Here is a 9,072-nt window from a genome sequence, read left to right as displayed (position 1 = left end):
AAGTGGCCCGTTATGTTGTCGGAGAGTCTGGAGAGTCTGAGATGACACTGATGTCTCTTTTCCTCAAGTTTCTCACATTGGATTAGCTCTAAGTGTGCAGCTCCTTCCTCACAAAAGGAGCACCAGATTTGCCGGTTCTGAGCAAAGTGTTCAAATTGTGTCGGCTGAATGTTGCAAGAGTGGAGTCGGATTGTTTTCACCAGGCATGTGTTAATAATAAAAACTCTCCCTAGATACAACATCATCACCATCATCATCATCAACAATGTTTTTACATCCACTTTCCATGTTGGCATAGTTTGAACACATTGCCATGGTCTAAGTCTTATCTTATTGGGGGGCTGCTGTTTACATAGACTGATACTCTGATTGATTTCTGAGGCTGGATGGTTTTTTTTGTCACCCAACACTTTATGGAATATACTGGGTGTGTTTTTCAGTGCACCAACACAACAGAAGTAAAATAAAAGGACCCAAGATGAAACAGTGAAGACTGATCTGAAAATGCTGTGTCTCATGAAGTTACAGATCATGTGATTCTTGATTGAACTTTGTGTTACATTTGTCACCAAAAATTTCAAAGAAAATTAGGGCTAAATAGTCATCTGAAGGTCCTTGGTAGAAATGCTGTTAAACCTGTTACAAACATAAGTCTGCAATAAGAAAGTGATTTTACATGAAACGTGAATTGATCATATACATATACTAGCAGTATAGCCCAGCATTGCTTCGGCTTGTTTTCTATTTGACTCTTAGAAATGGAACTTTTGAAAAGTAAAAATTTTGCATTATGTAGCTTGTTATTCTCTTTAAGTGAACATCTTTCTGGTTGAAATACACCAAAAAATGGTGACACCAGTAAAAAAATCGTAAAATATAGGGATTTTCATAGGAAAAAAGCACCTTTTTGATGTAAATAATTTTTTGGTGTTAACATGGTCCAATTTGAATTTTTTCTTCTACGGAAGGAAGAGCAAGCCTTCTTCTATCATACTCTCAATTTTGGTCAACTTGCGCTGCAGAGTCTCGGAGGAGATAGTGTTAGTTGAAGGCTACCAAAACCTGCTATACACAGACAACTTCAGCTTTATATATATAGATTGTATGAAAAGTGAAAGTGTTCATATATATTTTACATGAGAAGTGAATTGATCATATATATATTATATGAAAAGTGAATTGATCATATATATAGCAGTGCCCCAGCATGACCACAGATTTAGGGCTGAAACTTAATAAAAGAATGTATGTGTGGTCTACATGCACATATACACAAATACACATTCACACATGTACATGTGTGTGCGTGTGTGTGTGTGTGCATGTATGCGTGCATGTGTGTATCTTCCACATGTACTTTCCTTTCCCCGTTGCTCCTTTTTTGTCTTTAAACAATGTGATTGTTGATGTTAACAGCTGCTTTGCTATTTCTATTGTTCTCAAGATAATGTAAAACCTTTCTGTGGCCTCTGTTTTTTTTTTTGTTTTTTTTTGCATTGCTTTGATGTGACCCAGCCAATTATCCCTTTGAATTATTGCAAAGAAACTCCTGTCAAGAGTCCTGAATGTTTGTGATAACCTACACAGCTCTGACTCACCTTGCTTCCAGGCAAGATTTTGTTTTACTGTCCCAAAAATAAGTATTAAGATATGACAGGCATCCATTGTAAATTTTCATCTGGCATTATGTTATTTATTTACTTATTTATATATTAATTATATATGTATCCAAGCCATAATTTCATACTGTTTAAAATGTTTGTGGAAAAGATTTAAACTGACTATTTATTAAGATGACACTCTCTCTTTTTGTGTTTAAGCATCAAATGAACAAAATATTACATTTACTGATTGTAATAAGTAATAATAAATGCACCCTTTTAAAGCCTAGCCAGGCTCATGGGCCCGGTTTCCTGGTTTCAATGGCGTATGTGTTCCCCAGCTGGACAGGACGCCAGTCCTTCATAGCATTATTCATTTATGCCAGCTGAGTGGACTGGAGCAATGTGAAATGAAGTGTTTTACTCAAGAACACAACGCGTCACTCAGTCCAGGAATCGAAACCACAATCTTACGATCGTGATGCTGACACCCTAACCACTAAGCCACGCACCTCCACTTACTGATTGTACTTGAGTATATTTAGTCAAAAGGGACAAAAGACTATTTGAACACCACGGAATGGTAGCAAAATCAGTCTGGTGTGGCAAATCTCCTTATTATTACTTATCAGATTCTCTTTCTCATTAAGGAATTAAACATCATTGGGGCTTTTGTGTATCTTCTCTATTTGGCTACACTTTTTGAAATTTTTAAATTAAGTGAAAATATTCAAATTTGGAATATTGCTGTAATTTTTCATATTGAATCTCAGGGCCTAATTCAATTGTTCCAGAAAAATTTTTTTTTAATGTTAGAGAGGTTTAAAGTTTGATAATTTTTTACCCAGTTAGAAAACAAGATTTGGAAACTGTCATTTTGTGCGTGACTGAAATCGTAAGATGACAAAACAATAATGTCAACATTGCAATGATAGCACATGTTTAAAGCATTTGATAAGCAAAGAATGACCCCCAAAATGAGTAAACAACACATATTTTGTACTTTTAAGCATTCAATATGCATTTAATGTGAAAAAATGAGTAGACAACACATATTTTTGTAGTTTTAAACAGTCAAGAGGTGGGTACCAAAAGGGCAATGTAAAAGATCCAAAAGCAACAACAAATGGGTACAAGCAGGAAAACAAAGCATAAACTATCAGTTTGTAAACAAGAGTTCCAATGCTTGGCTTGTCACAATGGAAACAGGCACCTATATGTCTGTGGCTTTCGATTGGCTAAAACTGCCCAAAATTTGCAAACTTTAAAAGCTATTAACCACTTATTTATTGATTATGGCAAAAATGAATTTTATGTCAATAATTAGCATACAAAACTCATCAATACACCAAATTCGAAATCAGCTAATACCAACGTAGTTATGTATGTACATACGTACATGTGGTGTGTGTCACATTTAGTTGAAAGGAAGAGGTAAAAAGAGAGAAAGGAAACTTGTTAAGCAGAAGAAGTATAGTTGAAGAGGCAAAGCAGCAAAGAATAGGGACTAAGAGGGAGGGACTGAGAAAGAGAGAAAGAAAGAGAGAGGACATTGATAGCTCTGAGAGACAAGAGAAATATATTGCATTAAATGCAGGAGAATGGTTAGAGGCAAGGAGACATAGAGGAGGAAGAGAAAGATATTTAAAGAGATAGATTGAGTGAACAAAAGGAATGGATAGAGAATGAAGCTATTCTCAGAGAGAAAACACTGGAAAACTTTTTGTTTTGAATGATATATGATAAAGCCATTGTTTGGAAGGTATTTCTCTTTCTCTCTTTTTCTCTTTTTACTTGTTTCAGTCATTTTAACTGCAGCCATGCTGGTGCACCACCTTTAATTGAGCAACTCGACCCCGGGACTTATTCTTTGTGAGCCCAGTACTTATTCTATCGGCCTCTTTTGCCGAACCACTAAGTGACGGGGACATAAACACACCAGCATCGGTTGTCAAGCAATGCTAGGGGGACAAACACAGACACACAAACATACACGCACATACATATATACGACGGGCTTCTTTCAGTTTCCGTCTACCAAATCCACTCACAAGGCTTTGGTCGGCCAGAGGCTATAGTAGAAGACACTTGCCCAAGGTGCCACGCAGTGGGACTGAACCCGGAACCATGTGGTTAGTAAACAAGCTACTTACCACACAGCCACTCTTGCGCCTATTTGTATAGAATTTCATTGAAAAATACGAATTTTCCTGAAAGTTATGTGGCAGAAAATGTCAGGTTATGTGAATTTCTGAAACTCCTCCCCCTAGCCCTTCAGAAAAACTTTTTCCCACAAATCTTAACATACACTCAATCAACAGGATCCAAGCGATTATTTATGGAATTTATGAGGCAGTGGGGGTATACATCTGTAGTTATGCCCGTAATTATTTGATAGTTATTAAATGAAGTCACTATTTACAGATGCTTACATTTTTTTATGTTTTCCATGATGTTTTCATGGGTCCAACTAGTAAAAATTGTTATCGTGCAAGAAAATTAATCGCAAAAAATTATGTAAAAATATCACCAAAAACAATGACAGTAATGAAAACTTGGGAATCCAAATTTCAGGATTGTGGGTCCTTATTCAGCACATAATGTTTTTAATTTACTCTGCCTGATTCCAAAATGGTATGATATGTTGGGCTACAATGTCTAGGAATAAAGTTGAAAAAGTGTGACTCACTGTCATTCACATTTAATATATTAGATTGATGTTAAGTCATGGCCAAAAGTTTGGAACATAGGTCTGAAAATTAGAATTTTTTGTATTAAATGCCCAGATATATACATTGTATATATTTGAATAGAATTGTTCTTGGGCATAACAATTTTAATTTAAAAAAGAGCGTTCCAGACTTTTGCCCACAATTGTATGTATCACATTTGTTTTGTTTTCAATTTTTTATTTTCCCTTTTTCTTAGCAACTGATGCTGCTTTGGTGATAGCAAAGAAAACTATCCTCAGCAAACATATCCCAGATCAAAGTGGGCGAAGTGGTCATATCAGATATAATGTTAATGGGTAAGATAAGCTTTAAATGTTTCTGCATTTACTTGTATGTCACCAATAACCAACTTTGCCAATTCTAACGTTTTCCAATCCACTTCTTTCATGCCTGTAATTGGTGGTGCACTGTGCTTGAGAAGACCTACCAATCTCAACAAAAGTGAGGGCCTAAAAACATTATTTTTATATCTATACACACAACTGGGACCTGCCTTTCTTCTCGCTTTGTCTTACTCGAGCCTTCCCCATATCTTTATCTTCCTAACACCCTTCCCTCCATCACTCTTCTAATTATGACGCTATTCAGCTGCTGCAATTATATGAGAGTAGTACTATACAAAGTGCAATGTAAAAGATCCAAAAGCAACAACAAATGGGTACAAGCAGAAAAACACAGCATAAACTATCAGTTTGTAAACAAGAGTTCCAATGCTTGGCTTGTCACAATGGAAACAGGCATCTATATGTCTGTGGCTTTCGATTGGCTAAAACTGCCCAAAATTTGCAAACTTTAAAAGCTATTAACCACTTATTTATTGATTTATGGCAAAAATGAATTTTATATCAATAATTAGCATACAAAACTCATCAATACACCAAATTCAAAATCAGCTAATACCTACGTAGTTATGTATGTACACCCACTTTTGTACTACATTATCCCTCATCTCTCTCCCTGAAACTGCTTCTGTTCAACATCCATCCCTCCTTCTCAATATTCTCCATTCCCACTATATTTTCCACTGATCACCCTACATCTACCTTTCTCCTTAGCTATATCTTTTGGCTACCATACCTCATTCGTAACACCCTCTTATATCTGCCATTGACTGCCCTACCACCTTCATTTGCCACTCACTGTATCCACCTTTACACACCCCTGACAACTATCTCTATCACAATACCCCACCCCCTCTCTCTTCCAGCACTCCACTTTTTCCAAACGGCCCCACCCCACCCCCTCATCATCTCCCTATTCACATCTATCTATCTACACTTTAATACTACTGCTCTTCACCCTTTCTGTACTGCTGCTTATCACCTCCTCCTTCATGACCAACTAATTCTTTCACCTTTCCCCTCAGTTATACCTCCACTCTTGTCAACATTCTCTACATACCCCCATTTCTAACAATCTATCACTCACCTCTCAGACTCTTGTGAACTTACCCTCTTCCTCTCTCCCTATTTTCTCTTCTACTCATCTTTTTGTACCTTGAGGTATTCCCTGAGACTTTGTCATCATCATCTTTCTCCTTCTAGCTATTCTCACTCACCTTTAAACAATATGGGGTAGCCATGTACTACCATACAATGTGGGGTAGCTATGAACTCCCAACATCTAATATAAAGCCATCTCTCTCTCCCTGCTATGCCTCCACTTAGTCAAGGGAGATTTTTTTTCATCTTGCAATTTACTTGGTAACTTCACAAGTTCCAGTATCATAAAAAAGCACACACTACACTCTGTAGAGTGATTGGCATTGGGAAGGGTATCCAACAATAGAAATCATGTTAAAGCAGACACTGGAGCTTGACACAGTACTTGGCTCATTGGATCTTGTCAAATAATTCAACCTATACCAGTATAAAAGATGATGATGGTGCTGGTGGTGACTGCAGTGGTGGTGGTGGTGGCATCTGTTGCTAGTGGAGCGCTAAGAGTACCATATGAGTGAGATCGTTGCCAGAGCAACAAGCTGGCCTCCGTGCCGATGGCACATTAAAAACACCATTCGAGCGTGATCGTTACCTGTGTTGCCTTACTAGCACTTGAGCTAGTGGCACGTGAAAGAAAACATTCGGGCGAAGTCATTGCCAGTGCCACTGGACTGGCTCCTGTGCAGGTGGCACATAAAAAGTACTATTTGAGTGTGGCCGTTGTCAGTACCACCTAACTGGCCCTCATGCCGGTGGCACATAAATGCACCTACTACACTCTCAGAGTGGTTGGCATTAGGAAGGGCATCCAGCTGTAGAATCTGATCAGATTGGAGTCTGGTGCAGCCATCTGGTTCACCAGACCTCAGTCAAATCGTCCAACCCATGCTAGCATGGAAAGCGAACGTTAAACGATGATGATGATGATACCCCTGTAGATTTACATATAACTTATTACCTACTTAGAGGAGGAAGATCTGTACAGATGCTTGACTTGCTAGAAATTTTTCTCAAATTATACCCTACTGTCTTAACCATTTTATGACAATATTTTAAGAAAGTTTTAGTGAAACATCTGTAACTTTATATGTCTGTAAGTAAGTATATGTGTATGTTTGCATGTATTTATGTATATACATATGTACATGTGTATGTGTGTATGAAATATGTATGCATATATTAATGAATGAATGAATTAATTAATTACTTAGTTTTGCTACATTAACCTGAAATCTCTCAATGTCATTCATATTAAGAGAATTTTTTCTATCAAGATTTTAATTTAAATATTAACACTTTAGTACAGCTGATGCAAGTCAGGTTGATATTAAGAGTTTAAAAAAAAACTGCAGGACTCATGGGATAACTGTATGTCTGTAAAAAGATAAGATGAACCAGGATTGAAATATCTTTCCTCTGATCTGTAACTCACCATAATTAACATCAAAATATCTTTGTCCATACAACTGCATGTATATGTGCAGGCCAGGGCAAGTTTTTTTGAGAAGGACTGGCAGTTGTTCATGCATGCATGTCTCTCTTCTCTCCATGCTACCAATGGCTATTGAACAGAGAGACTGCCAACTTGGAACAATGCAGTCAGGCACTATTGTCATCACAGGCACTGCTATCAGAAAGCAAAGAGCCAGAAAAGATAGTGCAAAACATTTTGCCGAACCCTCCAACAGTTCCACCAAATGCCACTGCACTGCACTGGGGTGGTACTTTTACTTCAGCTCAAAAGGATAAATGGTGAAGTTAACCTCAAAAGAGACAGAGATATGGAAGAAATACTCAAAGAAACAAGCTAAACTAACAACATTGCCCATAAGCAATGCTTATAAAGAAATAAATAAAAGCGAATATAATATTTTTGTATGTTCTTCAATGGCTGAAATTACTCTTTGACAAGGCAATTGTTAAATATGTACATATTTTTATTTCTTTCAGGATGAAAATAACACAATTCTCATATGGCAGCCCTTCGGTGAATTTCGTCCCTGGTAAAGGAACCAATTTCAAACTGTCTAATTTTCACATCAAACTTCAGGGACACATCCGACTAAGTTATGCGTAAGCTAATTTTGAATATATTTTACCAGCACACACCAGTAAACACAGATATAAAAGCATACAGGATATTTTTTATATTACTTTGCAACTTTATTTATGGTGGTGAGGTTAAGAAGTTGGTTTTGCAACCACATAGTTTCTGGTTCAGTCCCACTGTGTGGCACCTTGGGCAGGTATCTGCTACTATAATCCAGAGCTGATTGCTGCCTTGTAAATGAATTTGACACATGGGAACTATATGGAAACTCATGTTTGTGTATATACGAGGAGGTGCCCAAAAGTAACTGGAAATGTCCTCTGTGGGACAAGCGCATTGTAGTTCAGGCTTCCACTGCTAGAAGGCACTTGATGTGACCCTCAGGCATCAGTCTGCCGACCAGCAACAGTGTGTGGAGTCGTACTGCCATATAGTGTGTCTTTGTTTTGCAGTGATTTTCCCCTGTTTATCGATTTTTGCGATGGCTGAAATGAAGGAAAAGTGTGCTTCCATGAAATTCTATTTTCTGCTGGGGAAAATGATGGCTGAAACAGTTGTCATGCTTCTAACAGCTGAAACAGTTGTCATGCTTCTAACAGCTTATAAGGAAGCTGCCATGAACAAAACACCAGTTTATGTCTGGTTTCCATGCTTTAGGAATGGTCATTTGTTGTTTGAAGACCAACCTCATTCAGGGCAAACGTTGACCTTCCAAATGAACTGATCTTGGAGGACTATGACCAAACAGTTGACGAACTTGTTGATATGACTGGTGTATCCTGGAGCTCCCACCAACGAATTTTGAGTGAGAGATTGCAAATGAAAAGAGTTGCAGCAAAAGTTGTGCCTTGTCTGATCATGGAAGATCGAAAGCAATCACAACTGAATGCATGTCGTGAACTGAAAAACACTTGGAAGTTGATCCAGAACTTTTTCAAAGGTCATCACCGGTGATGAAAGCTGATTTGGTGGCCCAGTAGGTAAGGGTGTTTAGAAATAGTAACATAGCATACAAGCAGAGGTTTCAAATCTCTGCCAAGATTTATTTACATGGTGGTCTTACTAAATGTTTTCATTTTCTAAAGCCCGTGCTCCAGCATGGCCACAGTCAAGTGACTTAATGAAATACAAAAATATAAGATTAGATACGTATACTTCTATATATATATACATTTATATACATATAGATCTATATATATATGTATACATACATATATATATATATTATATTATATATATATATTATA

The sequence above is a fragment of the Octopus sinensis genome, linkage group LG1 (assembly GCF_006345805.1).
Source record: "Octopus sinensis linkage group LG1, ASM634580v1, whole genome shotgun sequence".
Taxonomy (NCBI): Eukaryota; Metazoa; Mollusca; class Cephalopoda; order Octopoda; family Octopodidae; genus Octopus; species Octopus sinensis.
Note: the sequence above shows the minus strand (reverse complement) of the source record.